Raw genomic sequence first — 17,585 nt, forward strand, 5'->3', positions numbered from 1 at the left:
GTAAGCCACACAAAGCTTTGATCTTAGCGTACCACTGTCTGTTGTTGGTCAGCTTGAGGTGGTGTATCTTGTCTGGGTAATAGCTTGCCTTTGCATTCTTAATCTCCCTGATTACTCTGTTTCTTAGTTTCCTGTAAAGGACCGGGCAGGAGTGGAACGCCCAGGTCCGCTGACGCATGAGTCTTTTAATGCGGGGCGTCATCCAGGGAGCATCAGACGGGTGCGTTGTGACGCTCTTGGCTGGGAAGTAGTGGTGGAAGGCTGCTGTAGTAGTGGCGACGTAGTTTTGCCATTTTAAGTGGACGTCCTCCTCATCCAGCACCTCGGTCCACGGGTGTTGTGTCACCCACTGCCCAAACTCCCTCATGGCTGAGTCAGGCATGGGGCGGTGGGTCCTGGTGACAGCTGACCGGGGGGTCGAGGTGGTGGGTGTGGGTGACCACAGTATGGAGAGGTGGGTGCTCCGTCCCATGGGAGGCAGCGGCTTGGGTGGCGAGTACTGCTGGCCCAGGTCTGTGAGGATAAGGTCGAGGATGGCTTGCTGGTGGGTGGGGAAGTCCACGACCTGGGTGAGGTGTAGCTGGTGTAGGATATCGTTGATATCTAATCTGTTAAAGTCCCCACAGATGACCAGCTTGGCAGCAGGATACCCCACCCTCAGGGCATCAGCAGTGTTGATGATGTGAGCGGTGAGCAACTGTGCAGTGGCGGCTCGTGGGGGGTGGTACACGACGCAGACTATGATGGAGGCCGTGTTGTTGGGATGGGAGGGGGGCGTGACTCTCACCCACAGGGCCTCCACACCGGCAGGAATATCAACAGGGAGGTGTGAGGGGCTGAGGGCAGAGCGGCAGAAGACGGCCACTCCCCCCCCCCTGCGCCCTGACCTGAGGTGATGGTATAGCTGGTAGTCCTGCATCGTGCACACCTCAGGAACAATCTGCCACGCCTCAGTAACCGCCACAATGTCCGCACAAGTAGATCTCACCGTCACAATCACTTCGTCCCTCTTGTTGGCCAGAGACGTTGCATTAAATAAGAGGAGTGAGGGAAGACTATACCACGTTCTCGGCACCTCAAAGTGTTTGTATTCCCTCTTCTCCACCCTGCGGTCGTCTCTGGCACTGGAGGTCACTACCTTGATGGGACGCACCACACTTTTGCCTCCTCTCGATCCACGGTTTCGAAATAGTTTTAAGGACTTAAGGCACTGTATCACGTTGGGTGGCGGGTACCCAGATCCTCGTCTACGACGCAGGAGGTAATTGCGTTCGTATGTTTGCACTGAAGCACTCATTTTTCTTTATGTATCACACGCATTCGCTACAAGTGTTCACAAAAACAACAATCCCACCAGATCGAGCCTCAAACTAAACGCTAAAAGTTGAAAACAGAAAAGTAAAAAAACAAAACAAACTGAGGTCACTATCACTAGGGGGCGGGGAAGGCCAACAAGTTGGCCGAGGCTGCTCGAGAGCGCCAAGGTCACACGTCCTGCCCGTATGAGGTCAAGACGGTGTGTATGAGTTTGTAGTTACCCAAGCGTGGTACGATATGTTTGTTTATATATATACAGGCGCCATGGGAACCAGGGGTCAGGATATAGTTGTGTCCCTTCTGGGAGGTTCTGTCTACAACAAGCTTGAAGTTATGTAAATATATACTCTCTCTCTCTCTCTCTCTCTCTCTCTCTCTCTCTCTCTCTCTCTCTCTCTCTCTCTCTCTCCTAACAGCAGAGACAGTATCACCTTCCAGAAGTGTGTTTTATGGACCGCTGTGGTTCTGGGGGCACATTTGTGACTACCGGAGTGAAATATGAATAGTGTGTAGCTCATACCTAATTTGTTAATAATTGTTATACAAGTAATAAGTTACAAAGTTTAATTAACAGCAAAGGAGTGCAGGTTTTGGTGCTTGTCAATGTTATACCCCCCCAAAAAAAAAATAAATAAATAAAATAAATAAAAAAAAAACGGGTCAGTCCGGACCTCTCTGTCACGGCGTGCCCCTTCACATCCCAACAATGTGAAGGCGTTACTGACTGACATTTTTACCTTTTAAACTATTTGTAAAGCGCTTTGTCTAAGGTTTTGGTGTATTTATCTTGTAACGCTCCTTTTTATTATTTCTGTGTTTCTTTGAGTCTCCCCAATAATTGTTTTCTTTTGTAGCTTGGGGTGAAGAGGAGGATAATAGCGGTAATTAAAGGTTTAGTGATTATATGAAAAAAGTATATTTATAAGGCGTGTATTCGTGGGAGTGATTTAAAAGTTTTGAAACATTTATTATAAATAGTCTTTACTTTTTTCAACTGTAGTTTTCTCTAATCAGTGGTAATACGAATAATAGAATTACATCATGTTGCGTCAGCCTACCAGTAACTCATAAGGTGTCATTCCCTAGCTTATAAAATACGTTAGTAATTTAGAATTCAATTATTAACTTCAACTAATGTCCAGTCTATATGCTCACCTTGCTAGCCAATTATTCCTGCATTTTTATTTAAACTCACGGTTCAGTAAAATTATTTGTGAAAGAAGAGAGAGAGAGAGAGAGAACTAGCTAAGGCTCCAATAACTTAAGAGGCCTGTGGGTGTTGAGGGAGAGAGCACAAAATGGCGTCTCCCTTCCCTCTGGCAACAGGTGGGTCTCGTAGCTCTGAAATATTTGATTTTTCTTTTATTTAGAAGTGAATATTACTGTGTTCATGTTTATTATTCATGTCTAGTGAAGATATAGTGACTGTACGTGTTGACAGAATGGCGTCTCCCTTCCCTCTGGCAACAGGTGGGTCTCGTAGCTCTGAAATATTTGATTTTTCTTTTATTTAGAAGTGAATATTACTGTTCATGTTTATTATTCATGTCTAGTGAAGATATAGTGACTGTACGTGTTGACAGAATGGCGTCTCCCTTCCCTCTGGCAACAGATAAAATAGCCGGTGTTGGTCCCACGTGGAGACAGGCCACAGTCTTGGGAAAGCGTTAGCCATGTAATGTTTCTTTAGTCAAATATAATCTACTGTGAATGTGTTGTGAGCAATATTATTGCCGTAGAGAAGTGATGGAGGAAGGCTGTGACGTTATTTAGGGATATAACGGTGCCCAGAATGAATGGTACTCTTGAGGAGTTATAAAAGTAATTATTTTCTTGTGTATTCGTAGTGTTAAGTAACGGAGTATAAGTGTATATGCCATACCAGAATTTCAAGTGTCATAGTCGGTCAGTCAACCCAAAGAATCCCATCAGTATTATTCATTTAATTATTTTTGCTATTTTTATATTTTTCGTTCCTCCTAATAAAGCCACACTAGGTACTGTGTGATCATTAACCTCTCCCTACCCTCTGGCCATGACGATGAAGGCGAGAACCATTACCAATCAAAAATGTTTTCTTTTTTTCTATTGTGTGTGCGTGCTTCGCCTCTTCTCTCTTCCTCTTCCTTTCTTCTTCACCGTGAAGATCTTTGCCTCGTCTCATTAGAGCTCTGATCGGACCGGTGAGGAGGAGGGAGGAGGGGGGGGTGGCGTTACATTAGTTTATCTTGCTCGTATTTACCTAAGGAACCATAAAGAGATATCAGCAGTTTAGGTGACGTGATGCTTCCTTCAGATTCATAAGGAGTGAATGTTGCGTCACCAGTGTTCAGATATCACAAAAAAAGACACAATGAGAAAAATGAACCGTACATTTAAACAGGGAACGGAAAAAAAACACCGAATTCTGGCCAATATTTCTCCTTCCAATTGACGTAAACACTAGAACTGAAATTAACGGGGTGAAATGCATGTTGGCGTGAAAGAATGCATTAAAGAAGAAAAGAAAAAGCATCAGTTTATCTTAGCTCACGTATTTCTTACTCTTTTACTTCTCTCCTTCCATTAATTAAGGAGAAAAAGTCATAAAAAGTCGAAATATACGTTTGTTACCCTTTCAGTTCCATCCTTCCACGGTTTAAGAAAGGAAGGCTCTATATTAAGATACTATAAGGGCGTTCAGTGGTAGGGGTCAGTGAATTCTTTTGCTAACTAGGCTATGGGTGTCCACTGTGTTCCTGGGCTAGACATGTTTACACACTCCTCCCTGCATTCCATTGTTTTCTTCAACACAACCACCACCATCACCACCACCACCATCACCATCACCACCACCACCACCGCCAGAGTGACACGTAGGGAGAATATTTACTAACAGAGAGAGAGAGAGAGAGAGAGAGAGAGTATAACGGGAGGGAATAATGATAAAAAAGTTAGATACAAAAGTAGGAAAAACGGAACACACACACACACACACACAGAGAGAGAGAGAGAGAGAGAGAGAGAGAGAGAGAGAGAGAGAGTATAACGGGAGGGAATAATGATAAAAAAGTTAGATACAAAAGTAGGAAAAACGGAACACACACACACACACACACAGAGAGAGAGAGAGAGAGAGAGAGAGAGAGAGAGAGAGAGAGTATAACGGGAGGGAATAATGATAAAAAAGTTAGATACAAAAGTAGGAAAAACGGAACACACACACACACACACACAGAGAGAGAGAGAGAGAGAGAGAGAGAGAGAGAGATTAAACTTTCTAAGCCAAGCCATACACACAACTATAAACATACATTCAATGATATCCTCATAAAACATAAATACACTCACACACACCACTACATAGTCCTTGAAATTTTATCGGGCCTGAATGTGACAGGAACCAACAGGTGAACTGATGGAAACCTTAATGTACCTCATATTTACTCATTGCTCACGTGCCACCAGCGAGGACTTTTCTGGCTGGCTCAGAATATAATAAATTTGCAATAAGTCTCATTTCAAATTGATTTCAGGACAAGTTTTTACTTTTTATAGATCTTTCAGAATGCAAAGAATAAATTTACGTTAATTCGCATGTTATTAATTTTGAGAATGATAGATTTCCATGCGTTTTGACTGACCCCGATTACTGTTTCAAGAAAAAAAAACAAAAAGAAAACTCATATTTATTCTTCTGTTGACATAGCTCGTGAAATAATAAGACAAGACCACAAGAATCATAGTGTACAGTCAACAAAACTCAAAACTCATGAACCAAGATGCAGTTTCCTTATATAACAAAATAAAAAAAATAAATAAACGATAATATGAGATGAGTCAACAAGTTAAGATGGTACGTCTATTTCTCAGCACTTTTTCCCATCACTGACTGGCGATATTTCTTGCAGCATTCGTGGCAGGGGAGCATATGAGGCTTGCCTGAGGGGAGAACAAAGACTGGGGAGCGAAAAAAGAGCCGAGGGAAGCTAAGATGCCTTGAGCCAAAATGAAACGTTATTAGAGTTAGCCTGAGTTAGCCAGGCCGCCACTGTCTAGAGCGCGCCGGCATTCTGTTTGTTTTTTAATGTTCTGAAGTGAATGACACTCAAATATTAGCAATAACAGATAGATTAGTTTATTTGTTTACACGTGTGGAGTTTAGAAGGGTTATTTTTCAGTGGTTAGCGGTTTATTGAAGGAAATGCGTCGCTGTGTAGGAGTTTCTGCTATGGAATTATTACGATAGCTCCTGGTCATTCAGTGTGTGCAGTGGCCAAGTGGGGGAAGGACGCTGTCTTGCCCTCACTTGTTATGCCAGCCACCTCAAGTCCCTGTAGTTGTGTAGACGTTCTGTTCTCCCTGTCACTCACCAACAGAATCACGGCCTTTGGTGAACACACTGGCATTGCTAATAAGATAGAAAGCTGCCACGCGTGATTTGGGAAATAAAATATGATGTGATGTATTCGATATTAGCTACTGTTTTTGTTTTGTAATGCAGTTTAGTACAGAGCAGAAATTCGTGTTACCAAATGGTTCAGCTTCTTACTTAACTTTTATAAATTAGAGATCTATTTAGGTTTTCAGAGGTATTTTCGTGACTAGGGAAAAAAAGAATCCAGCTCTACGTGTTTCTTATGTAATTCAACTTATTACACAACAGGAATCCGTGTTATCATATCTTGCCGCGTCTTACCTGAACTTTTATCATGTTCTGGTCTGTTATTTAGGTTTTCAAAGGCATTTTCATGACTAGCACAAAAATCCATCTATTCTTGTTTGTTCTGTAATTTTTATATAACAGAAGAGAAACTCGTATCCTCAAACGATCTGGCGTCTTATCTTTCTTAATTTTTATCAGGTTCTAGTAGAAATTATGTACGTTTTTATGTTTCTGGGTAACAAGAAAAAAAATATATCTTCCCTGTTTGTTCTGTATTTCATTTAACTACAGCAGAACAAGAACAACATTCTAAAACATTCCGGTTGCGTTGCGAGAAGTTTTGTGGAGCAGTTGTGAAATATTGTCTGTTGCTGAATTACTGACGTGTCCTTAAGCTTCACCTATATTGTAATAGCACGTGTTTCTTGATTTCTGACCTGGTGTTCTAGAGTGTATGGTGTCTTATATAGGGAACAGTGAGAAAGGACCTTCACTCCTCTCCCTGTGTCTTATATAGGGAACAGTGAGAAAGGACCTTCACTGCTCTCCCTGTGTCTTATATAGGGAACAGTGAGAAAGGACCTTCACTGCTCTCCCTGTGGTTCAGTGGCTGATGTCTCTTCTTATTTTTTTTCTCCTTCGTCACTCGGTCAAGAAAACCGAACCGTCCCCTTTACAAGATAAAACCCCTCTGTAACCTGGCTTTGGTCTATATGACATCAAAGCGCTCCACTCCCTCCCTTATCCACTCTTTAAATTCCCTTATACTCTTTACCCAATCTTAATAACCCTAGGAACACTTCAGCAATATAATATCTTAAGAGTCTTCTGTGGAATCAACTCAGACAGGTTTGAATTACTTGAATCGCATTAACACACCTTCTCCTCACACTCCGTCTCTTAAACGTCCTTTAAATTCCCCTATACTCTTTACCCAAGCTTATTAACTCCATAGATACTTTCTTACTACAATATCTTAAGTCTAATACGTAATATCAGAGGCTGGAATTTTTTTAATTTCGCGCGAAAACATCCGCTCTTCACACCATCTAAATTGTGTTATACTCCTTATCCAAGCTTATTAAGCCTAGGAACACTTCAGAAATACAATATCTTAATAGTATAGTGCGGAATGATGCCTTTACACGCTTCAGTTACGCTCTAATAAACTCCTTTCAATAGCGAGAAAATATGAGCTGTCAAGTGAGTGGCATCTACCATCACCATGACAACGGGTCGTGAACAGCCAATCCCAGCCCGCCATTTCATCCGGGACCTCAAGATGGCCACACTGATACAATATAGTTTAATTTCCAGCCAAGATGAGAGTTAACCGAGACATATATGGTGGATAAAAAGCTCTTAAAAATATGGGTGTTCTGAGGATAGTATACCACTAGGGAATGTGGGTTACATTAGTAATGGAGGAATATTTTGAGAGCAGACGAAACTAAAGGTACAGTTACTAGTTAGTGTTTTTGTGTGTTTGTTTATGTGTGTGTGGAGGAGTGATCTGTGCCTGACCATGTGGCTATATGACGAACCAGGCGTGAGTATTCAGCATTTGACCAAACACACTCACGCAGAGACTGTCCCTTTAAACCTTCGTGCCTTTAAACCTTCGTCTCTTTAAACCGTACCCAAACAAACGCTTTCGATTCCCGTAGGCAGACCAGGCTACCTCTCTCTGACCGCCGCCCTATGTCACTTGTTTTTTAGGGTCATGCTCCTAATGAGAGAGTAACCGGCCGGCTAGGGGGACTGGGAGTAGGCTGGGACTGTTAACTGGTTATTTAACAGAGTAGAAGATGAGAGAGACTGGGTATGTGTGATGAATGAGAGGGAATAGAAGGGTGTAAGCTGTTTGACGTAAGGGTGACAGGCTGTGTGCGTCCGTGTGTACATGTATGTGGGTGGGTGTGGGTGACTGGTTGGGTGTGTGTGTGTATTACCCTTGTGAGACCCTCTGTGTGTGTGTATGTGTGTGTGTGTGTGTGTAGGGAGGGAGAGACACGTGAGTAAAGAAGGGAGGATGGGGGTCAGGAAAGAGGAGGAGGAGGAAGAGGGCTGACTGGGTGAACCTCTTAAAGATAGTATTCAGAAATTACGTGTTTTCTTGGCTTCGCTGAGTCACTGTGTTAGGGAAGAGGAAGAGGAGGAGGAGGAGGAGGAGGAAATAGAAGTGATATAAGCATAGGAAGGTTTTAAGTTAGTATTAAGTTAGTATTAGTATTTATAGTTAGTATTTTAAGTTAGTAGGTTAGGCTATGTAAGTTGAAGTGTATTAGATTGTAAGGCTAAGTAAGGTTAGGTTAGCTTAAGATAGTGCGTTAGGTTAGGTAAGTTAAGGATAGGTTAGACTAGCATAGTTTAGGTTAGGTTAGGTTAGGTTAGGCTATGTAAGTTGAAGTGTATTAGATTGTAAGGCTAAGTAAGGTTAGGTTAGGTTAAGATAGTGCGTTAGGTTAGGTTAGGTTAGGTTAAGATAGTGCGTTAGGTTAGGTAAGTTAAGGATAGGTTAGACTAGCATAGTTTAGGTTATATTAGATGAATTTACATTAACTTGCATAGGTTAGATTAGATTAGATGAAAGTAAGATTTGGATGACATAGGTTACGTTAGATCATGTTAAGTTATAGCAGATTAATTAGGTTAGTTAAGGTAATTGAGTTAGCAAAGGTTGCATTAGGTTAAACTAGCATAAGTGAAGAAGTTAAGTTAGATTAGGTGAGGAATTATTAGGTTAGATGAGAGGAGGTGAGGTGAGGTTAGGTTAGGTTAGGTTAGAGTAGGTGAGATAAGGTTTGGTTAGATTAGATTAGGTTAGGTTAGGTTTGGTTAGATTACATTAGGTTAAGTTAGGTTAAGTTAGGTTACAGTGAGGCGTCTTGAAGTCATGAGAGACATTGGCGGGGACAGAGATGGTACCTTGCCAACTCCACCTGAGAGAGAGAGGGGGGGGGGGCAGGGTCATTTAAGGACTGTCTTTAGAATTAGCTTCCCTATGTTAATGTGTTAGTTTTCATATTTATTAAGAGAGAGAGAGAGAGAGAGAGAGAGAGAGAGAGAGAGAGAGAGAGAGAGAGAGAGAGAGAGAGAGAGAGAGGCAATATGGTGTAAGTAAAGGAACTAAAAATGTACTTCAAATGGCTTGATTCTCTCTCTCTCTCTCTCTCTCTCTCTCTCTCTCTCTCTCTCTCTCTCTCTCTCTCTCTCTCTCTCTCTCTCTCTCTCTCTCTCTCTCTCTCAAAGTAAGATTAGCTAAAGAATTTTTAACATTGGGAATAGTAATCCATATATATACATATTGGAGTATATTTTTTGTAACAGTGTGAGTGATAAGATTCCACTTTTCAGTGTTGCCACGGTGACGGTGGTGGTGGGCATGACACAGATGCGGGAGGTGGAGTTTGTGCCCGATGGAGACATGCAGGTGGACAAATTGTGTTGGTCATTGGTCAGACTGGAGTTTACATGTGTACCTCCTTCACCATCATTGGTGGACACTTCACCATGAGTGTTAGTGAAATGTGCTCTCTTTCTTACTTTATTTGTATATCAGAAAAATTTAAGGCCAGTTAGTTGTCTAGACTATAAGTTTTAAAATGAAAAAATAAATCTACATAATTTTTTAAAAGCAAACAGTTAAGGCATTGTAAAGTAAAAGTCAAAATATATTTTGGTTATTATTTTTTTTTGCAATCAACAACTTTCATGTATAATGAAATAAATACATTCACCAAACTTAATATCATATTTAATAACAGCTAGAGGTACCAATTTGCAGATGTCTATGGAAAATTTGTATGATAATCTTGTGGCCAACAAGAAAGGATACAATGAATGATGACTTATTATTGTAAGAAATCTTTGAGAGTTGTTGTTGTGTACTTCCACATTCCATGGAGACAGCTTTTTCCTTCACCTTTCACCATTTAAAAATGTGATAATTTCAACAGGATGCTTGAGCTGTCATGGTGCTGCTGGTGCTGTGTGCCATCATCACCCTGACACAGACCACCCTGCAGACACCTTCATCCTGGGTGCCACACGTCACTGCTGCTACAACTCAGAGCAACTGGAGCGCAAGCCAGGAAGGGAAATGGTAACTTCTCACTTAATTTGTTGTTTATTTGAGGGCCTAATGACAAAGACAACTCGGAGCAACAAGAGCACAAGGCAGGAAGGGAAATGGTAACTTCTCACTTAATTTGTTGTTTATTTGAGGGCCTAATGACAGACACATAATGGAATGAGTATTTGTGAATGTTTGTTTATATCTAGATACAGCATTCACATATCTTAAGTGCCACCTTCCAAAAACAATGTCAGCCAGAAAAAATAAGTGATCAATCTAATTACATTTCAAGTCAAAAAGTTTTCCTTTAACCACTTTGCTCCAGATGCTTAAAAACATGCCTTGCTCACATACATGGCGTCGCGTAGGCTCGTCACTGGTAACTTATCTAATTTCTAATAATTTCTAATATAATTTCTGTGTGTGTGTGTGTGTGTGTGTGTGTGTGTGTGTTTTATGTATGAGTGACACTGGCCAAGGGCAACAAAAATCCAATAAAAAAATATGCCCACTGAAATGGCAGTCCCATAAAAGGGTCAAAGCAGTGGTCAAAAGTTGATGAATAAGTGTCTTGAAACCTCCCTCTTGAAGGAATTCAAGTCATAGGAAGGTGGAAATACAGAAGCAGGCAGGGAGTTCCAGAGTTTACCAGAGAAAGGGATGAATGATTGAGAATACTGGTTAACTCTTGCATTAGAGAAGTGGACAGAATAGGGGTGAGAGAAAGAAGAAAATCTTGTGCAGCGAGGCCGCAGAAGGAGGGGAGGCATGCAGTTAACAAGATCAGAAGAGCAGTTAGCATGAAAATAGCAGTAGAAGACAGCTAGATATGCAACATTGCGGCAGTGAGAGGCAACATTGTGGCGGTGTGGAATGTTAGGAGTAGCAGTTGAGGGAACAGGTGTGTTAGGGTGGTAGTAAAGAGCGGCTTGGAAACTAGTTGGGCTTTTAAATGGTTGAGAGTGACTGAAGTATGATTGTCAGAAATGGAGAGGGTTTAGAATGGCATGTAAGAATGTGAAGTGAGACAGATAGAGCGATGAAGCACGTGAGGTTGAGTGAGCCAGGTGTGGAGTGAGACAGACAGACAGACAGACAGACAGACAGACAGAGTGATGAAGCACGTGGGGTTGAGTGAGCCAGGTGTGGAGGAGTGACAGACAGACAGCCATGAAGCACGTGGGGTTGAGTGAGCCAGGTGTGGAGGAGTGACAGACAGACAGAGCCATGAAGCATGTGGGGTTGAGTGAGCCAGGTGTGGAGGAGTGAGACAGACAGAGCAATGAAGCACGTGGGGTTGAGTGAGCCAGGTGTGGAGGAGTGAGACAGACAGAGCGATGAAGCACGTGGGGTTGAGTGAGCCAGGTGTGGAGGGGTGAGACAGACAGAGCCATGAAGCACGTGGGGTTGAGTGAGCCAGGTGTGGAGGAGTGAGACAGACAGAGAGCCATGAAGCACGTGGGGTTGAGTGAGCCAGGTGCGTCACTTGGGGACGACTGTGAGCCAACCCAGGACCAACGGCTGATGACGCTCAATGATGGAATTAGAAGCTGCATGAATTGTTTATGTAGATTTTAGAAGCTGTCTGAATTGTTTATGTAAATCTGAAGCACTTACTTTGAATTGAAGGCTTGGACCATGTAATATCTTTGTAATTCTTCTGTACCATTGTCATAAGTTCCTTAGATAACTCACTACAATTTTGTCTCTATATAATAATATGTACATTTACTCAAACTGCATTTTCTTTCAGTGTGCAGGTTTGCAGTAAACCTCCCTGAAGGTTCCAGAGCTGCTCAGCAAGTGTCCAGTCCAGGCTGTCACAAGACTGTGTGACAGTGGACCTTCCACTGATACTCACTGAAAACAGCTGTGCACTGCCACTCACAGGAAGTGGTGACCACTCTAGGTGTGCTATCTGCTGTTTATATGTGTAAGATGAGTACTGGCTAAGGGTAAGACAAATTCCTGCAGGTTTATGTGTGTGTGTGTGTGTGTGTGTGTGTGTGTGTGTGTGTGTGTGTGTGTGTGTGTGTGTGTGTGTGTTTAGGAGCCCACTAAATATTGCTTGTTGTCAGAAATGGAAAATGCTCTGATGGGCTTTGAAAAGGTTGCTTATATCAGTGAAATGAGTAGGTGTGTCCTTGGAGACAGGCAGCATGTGGCCAGGCCTGGAGGACAATCTTGACTGAGGCCCTTGAGAGACTGCAAGCTGACAAAGCCAAGGAAGATCCTTGTGGGAACACCTCAGCAAATCTTGGAGCTTATTCTGAAGGATTCTGTAGTGAGGAAACTCAAAGTTTGGAGGAACAGAAGAACAGTGTTGCTGTGTGTGGAGGCAATACATTGACTGTGTAGTATATCGCAAGGAAGACAATCTTTGCTCCCACAGTGTCAAGAGTGAAACACCTGCTCCACCACTGCCTCAGGAAGATCCACTGTTCACCCACACAGTAAAAGCTGAAATAGTGGAGGCAGTATCACATAACAATTGATCAAAGCAGAACAAGTCAAGGTGTTACTAGTACTTACTGTGTTGTATAAATACTTCTGAAAGAGAAAGAGAGAGAGAGAAAGAGAGAGAATGATAATAGTGATGTGTGTAGTTTCAGTGATTCACTTACAGACAGTAGTTAGTGAGCAGGTGTTGAATATAATGCAGTGTTGCTGAGGGAGAATAAATTGATTAGCAGCAGTGTGCATAAATGTACTGTTTTTTTTATTTGTGTAGAAGGGACATTGACAACTTATTTATCTCTCCTTCCACTGAATGGCAGGCACAGTGACACCAACAATTACCTGCTGTTTACACTTCACTGTTTTGACTTGCATTTCTCTAACAATCTGGGACTGAATTATTCACTACTGTTGGTTTGACAAAGGATTTTTAACGTGTCCCTTGAAGATTAAAAGCCCCACCTGTTTCCATTGTCTGTTATTTCCAGATTGAGTTGCCTTGAAGCTGAGATGAGTTGGTCAGCTAGTGAGTGGCTTCAATCAAGTGACTGTGAGGTGTTGCCTTCAATCAAGTGACTGTGAGGTGTTGCCTTCAATCAAGTGACTGTGAGGTGTTGCCTTCAATCAAGTGACTGTGAGGTGTTGGCTTCGATCAAGTGACTGTGAGGTGTTGCCTTCAATCAAGTGACTGTGAGGTGTTGCCTTCAATCAAGTGACTGTGAGGTGTTGGCTTCGATCAAGTGACTGTGAGGTGTTGCCTTCAATCAAGTGACTGTGAGGTGTTGCCTTCGATCAAGTGACTGTGAGGTGTTGGCTTCGATCAAGTGACTGTGAGGTGTTGGCTTCGATCAAGTGACTGTGAGGTGTTGCCTTCAATCAAGTGACTGTGAGGTGTTGCCTTCAATCAAGTGACTGTGAGGTGTTGCCTTCAATCAAGTGACTGTGAGGTGTTGGCTTCGATCAAGTGACTGTGAGGTGTTGCCTTCAATCAAGTGACTGTGAGGTGTTGCCTTCGATCAAGTGACTGTGAGGTGTTGGCTTCGATCAAGTGACTGTGAGGTGTTGGGCATGGTATTGTGTTATTGCAAGTGTAACCATTAATAAGTAAGTTCTTTCCTTATAACTCTTCATACATGGATTGCCATACATGGACGGATAAGGCCCTTGTACAGAGTCATCAGCTGGGGGTGAGAAAAACTGGTGGAGACGTCTCAGAACGCCTAACTTCACAGAAGCTGTTTTAGCTAGAGATGAAATGTGAAGTTTCTAGTTTAGATCATAAGTAAAGGACAGACCAAGGATGTTCAGTGTAGAAGAGGGGGACAGTTGAGTGTCATTGAAGAAGAGGGGATAGTTTGGAAGACTGTGTTGAGTTGATAGATGGAGGAATTGAGTTTTTGATGCACTGAACAATACCAAGTTTGCTCTGCCCCAATCAGAAATTTTAGAGAGATGAGAAGTGAGGCGTTCTGTGGCTTCCCTGTGTGAACTGTTTACTTCCTGAAGGGTTGGATGTCTATGAAAAGACATGGAAAAGTGCAGGGTGATGTCATCAGCGTAGGAGTGGATAGGACAAGAAGTATGGGTTAGAAGATCATTAATGAATAATAAGAGAGTGGGTGACAGGACAGAACCCTGAGGAACACCACTGTTAATAGATTTAGCAGAAGAACAGTGACCGTCTACCACAGCAGCAATAGAATGGTCAGAAAGGAAACTTGAGATGAAGTTACAGAGAGAAGGATAGAAACTGTAGGAGGGTAGTTTGGAAATCAAAGCTTTGTGCCAGACTCTATCAAAGGCTTTTGATATGTCCAAGGCAACAGCAAAAGTTTCACCAAAATCTCTAAAAGAGGATGACCAAGACTCAGTAAGGAAAGCCAGAAGATCACCAGTAGAGCGGCCTTGACGGAATCCATACTGGTGATCAGATAGAAGGTTGTGAAGTGATAGATGTTTAAGAATCTTCCTGTTGAGGATAGATTCAAAAACTTTAGATAGGCAGGAAATTAAAGCAATAGGACTGTTGTTTGAGGGATTAAAACTACTACTACTACTACTACTACTACTACTACTACTACTACTACTACTACTACTACTACTACTACTACTACTACTACTACTCACATCTTGCCTGACTGCCAGACCAACATTTACTGTGTAGAAATGGCACAGTCTACTCCTTTAGTTCTTTTCCTTTCTAGAATGTGCATATCAGTGTACCCTGTCGTGCCTCCCATGCTGTGTAATGCTGCAGTGTTGATTGTGTGTGTGTGTTTCCCTCAGGTGGTACTGTGGATAGCAAGCGGAAGAGGCCTTGGGAGACTTCCGTTAATGAGGAGCAACAGTCACACCTCACTGGAGTCTTTCAGGAACCAACAGTCAGGTGAATATTGTGTTATTTGTACTGTTGAGGTCCCATATCTCTGACTTGTGTGCTCTCAAGATGCTATGCTCAATTTTTGAATCCTTGACACTGACAATAAGTCAAGCTTAGTGGGAGATGTCTTTCACACACTGCCCTGCTTGTTTCCCCCTTGTTACAGCTTAATCTGCTTGTTCCCCCCCTTGCTACAACTTAATTTGCTTGTTTCCCCCTTGCTACAACTTAATTTGCTTGTTTCCCCCTTGCTACAACTTAATTTCCTTGTTTCCCCCCCTTGCTACAACTTAATTTCCTTGTTTCCCCTTTGCTACAACTTAATCTGCTTGTTTCCCCCCTTGCTACAACTTAATCTGCTTGCTTCCCCCTTGCTACAATTTAATTCTTCTCATAAGTGTTGTGATTGTGGTTGTTCAAGAAGGGATCAGTAACTGTCAGACTGGAAGGAAGCTGGTAAGATTGGAAGCAGCTGTCACACAGTTGGCAAAGGGTGCTCAGTGATTGGAACAGCTGTCTCTCTGCTACCTTGCAACTCACAAGCTTCTTCTGACTAAAAGAGGGTGCAGCTAATCAGTTTTTACAATATATACATCCCATCAGCTTAATATTCTTGTATCTGCTTTCCTTTTTCACCAAGAGCCTTTCTTCCTCTTCGGAGTGACAGCTGTACCTTGTGTCAGTGCATCCCTGGCCATCTGTGTCATGGCTGTCGTTGATCTTGCTGTCTCCCGTCCAGTCTCACAACTACAAAGCCCTCTCAAACAAGGCCTATCACAGCACTCTTCCCTTTGTTAAGCTTGACAGCACCCGTTATAATGCAAGAATTAAATGTGAGCTGTGAAATCAGAGTGTAGCAGTAAGGGGGACACAGGCAGGGAAGTACAGGAGAGACCTTCCCCTCTACTGTGTCTGGCAGTCTCTCTGTGATTAAAGGGCTGAACTTGGCATCTTCAGGGCACGAGAGTTGCCATGGGTGATAATTTGCTACCTTTTTGAGCAGTGAAGCCTTTGTTCTGTGGGTGTGTTGTCATGCACTGTAATATTCTGTGTGGCCATTGTAAAGCCACATTGAAAGTATATGTAAAGCTTGATGCCAACCCCAAGCTGTCCCATTTTATAAATTCATATAGAAATATTTAGAAAAAAACTGGGAAAATTTGAAATCTGCAGCAATTTTGGTCCCAGGAATTTTGGATAGGGGAATTTCAACATTATAGCATTGTTGGGTGTGTGTATGTGTTTGTGTATGGATAAGAGGAATAAGATTAACGTTTTCTGAAGGAGTTGGAGGAGGGGAGGCATGCACTTAACCATGATTACAAGAGCAGTAACATTGAAAATAGTGGTACAAGACTGCAAGAGAAGCAACAGATGGCTGGATAAGCAGATGTTAGCTCCTGTTAAGTGTGAGTCCTGACAGGTGTGAGTGAGTCTTGTCAGTGAGGTGTGTTGTGAAGTATTAATGGAGAGAGAGAAGGAATGATTTTCAATGATCACTGTGAAATAAGAGGAGAGTTCTGTTATTGCGATGTGCATGTGAAAGTATTGGGTTAAATATGAGACTAATTTTGGGGAATTCATGGATATAGGAGAGAAATAGATGTGAAATTCTTGTGGGGTGTTAAAGGACTGTCTGAGGCACCTGTTAGGCCAGGGGAGGGAGTGAAAAGTTTGTGGGAATAAGAGTTTGCATGAGTGAGGAATTAGTGTGTGTGTGATGCAGAAATAAGCTCATTCTTCATAACTAGTTTACCCAAGTTGCATTATTTATGTATTTATTTGCAGAGGTTTGTCTTCTGTCTGTGCAATCAAGGCTGGTGGTGATGGTGGTGTCTCATTGCAGGGCCTGATGTGAAGGTGTCTGCAGCCAGTGTTTGGTGTCCTCTGTGCCTGCCTGGTGGTGCCTCATTGCAGGGCTGATGTGAAGGTGTCTGCTGCCAGTGTTTGGTGTCCTCTGTGCCTGGTGGTGCCTCATTGCAGGGCCTGATGTGAAGGTGTCTGCAGCCAGTGTTTGGTCTCCTCTGTGCCTGGTGGTGCCTCATTGCAGGGCCTGATGTGAAGGTGTCTGCAGCCAGTGTTTGGTGTCCTCTCTTCCTGGTGGTGCAGCCTGATGTGTTGCCTGCTTCAGTGTAAATCTTGCAAGCCAGATCTGCCAGCTGTCTCCAGTGTAGTAGTCTAGGGTGCTTTGCTTTGTGTCTTTGGCAATAAATAAATTTGTGAGTATCATTCTCATGTGAATTATATAGTTTGATAAAATTACAGAATGTGCTTGGGTAAACTAAATTTATATATTGGTGGTAAACAATTCATGCATCCCCAAGTAAATAAATAAAAAAATAAATAGGACCCAAAACAATAGATGCAATATAGATCATCCTCTGGTCAAAAAAAAAAGCCAGGATTGGCCCTTTTTTGGCTAAGTTTAAGGCGAAACTTGCACACAGAAGCCCTGTCCGAGCGACACCAGAGTCGCTCGGACAGGGCTTCTGTGTGCAAGTTTTACAACCAAAAATGGGCCAATCCTGGCTTTTTTTTTTTGACCAGAGGATCAATTGTTTAGTATTTTTTGCTTCCATTTTTTTTTTTTTTTTTATCAGGGCTATGAACTGGTTACATCAGAAAGCAGCTTATTTGCAATTTGTTTTGCAATTTGTAAAAAGATTTGTATATAATTCCACAATTCCACAAGTATGAACAAGATGATT

General features: G+C 42.4%; 1 long non-coding RNA gene across 4 annotated transcripts; it reads left to right on the forward strand.

The window, feature by feature from the left end:
- The first annotated feature begins 1,762 nt into the window (after positions 1 to 1,762).
- Positions 1,763 to 17,275, forward strand: LOC135096674 (uncharacterized). 4 transcript variants are annotated; one of them, XR_010264907.1, is made up of 8 exons: positions 7,435 to 7,511; positions 9,320 to 9,481; positions 9,922 to 10,067; positions 11,794 to 11,949; positions 12,986 to 13,360; positions 13,529 to 14,883; positions 16,724 to 16,807; positions 16,942 to 17,275. It is a non-coding gene; the product is annotated as an uncharacterized LOC135096674 (long non-coding RNA). The 4 variants fall into 4 exon arrangements; XR_010264908.1 differs by lacking the exons at positions 7,435 to 7,511; positions 16,724 to 16,807 and adding an exon at positions 1,763 to 2,787 and having other exon boundaries at positions 16,861 to 17,275; XR_010264909.1 differs by lacking the exons at positions 7,435 to 7,511; positions 16,724 to 16,807 and adding an exon at positions 7,291 to 7,418 and having other exon boundaries at positions 16,861 to 17,275.
- Positions 17,276 to 17,585: the final 310 nt, after the last annotated feature.

Source organism: Scylla paramamosain, unplaced genomic scaffold, assembly GCF_035594125.1.
Source record: "Scylla paramamosain isolate STU-SP2022 unplaced genomic scaffold, ASM3559412v1 Contig5, whole genome shotgun sequence".
Taxonomy (NCBI): Eukaryota; Metazoa; Arthropoda; class Malacostraca; order Decapoda; family Portunidae; genus Scylla; species Scylla paramamosain.